Genomic DNA, 1,242 nt, shown 5'->3' on the forward strand with positions numbered 1-1,242 from the left:
AGTGCAAGTACGGAGCTCCTTACTTCTCCGCCATCTTGCCCTCTCTCTCTCCTCACATCTTTAATATAGAGCTCTTACCCATAATAAATATCCCAACTGAATATCAGACCAAAAGATTTAACAAGGAAATGACAAAGATGACATACAAATATGTAACATACATGAAAAAAAGATGCGTGACCTTAATATTAATCTAAGAATCATATAAAACTGGAGGGGGTGTTAATGATAACCCCTCTTTCTGGGGGTGGGTAGGGATGACACACTTTTCTCCAGGATGATTTAGAACAGTGAGAAACAGCTGGTTCTGTCAATGTCCATCAATAGAGCATTAGTAAAATAATGCTCTTGTATAATCACCGAATGGAATGTGCACACATTTACAGGAGATAGACAACTATTAAATATGAAAGAGATTTGATTCACATTAAAAATTGTATTTATACAGAAATCTCTGGAAGGGATGTAATATATTCAAAACTGTGCACAACGGGGTGCACTTTATGGACAATTTTCTTCTGCAACACATTTACTTTCCTGTCATTCTATGTTTCTTTAATAATCAGCACAAACGCTAAAGTTATTTTCACATGTGTCTGGTGGGGAGAACACAGCGGCTGCCTCACGAGCTTAGTTAGACCAGGAGTGCTGTGTAATCGGTACACAACACTCTTTCTCCAAAGCCACCTCTGGTGGAGGGGATGCACACACCCTGCACGCCCACATCACCGGAGCCTCAGGAGATGTATGACATCACACAGCTTACTCAGACGACCAAATGTGGACATTTTATAACAGGCGTATGGGTCACCAAGATCCATGTGCACCATGATATACACCTGGAAGCACATAAAATATGATTACTAACCACCGTTATCCAAATGCCAGACTGCACTACATAATAAGAGTCATCTTCTGTCCACACACCTGTTCCACCACACATCTGTCCCAACACGCACCTGTCCCATCACGCACCTGCTCCACCACACACCTGTCCCCACATGCACCTGTCCCAACACGCACCTGCTCCACCGCGCACCTGCTCCACCACGTACCTGCTCCACCACGCACCTGCTCCACCACGCACCTGCTCCAACACGCACCTGTCCCAACACGCACCTGCCCCACCAAATACCTGTCCCAACACGCACCTGTCCCACCACACACCTGCTCCACCACACACCTGCTCCACCACGAACCTGCTCCAACACGCACCTGTCCCAACACGCACCTGCCCCACCA

The sequence above is a fragment of the Hyaena hyaena genome, unplaced genomic scaffold (assembly GCF_003009895.1).
Source record: "Hyaena hyaena isolate Hyena2069 unplaced genomic scaffold, ASM300989v1 scaffold_2050, whole genome shotgun sequence".
Taxonomy (NCBI): domain Eukaryota; kingdom Metazoa; phylum Chordata; class Mammalia; order Carnivora; family Hyaenidae; genus Hyaena; species Hyaena hyaena.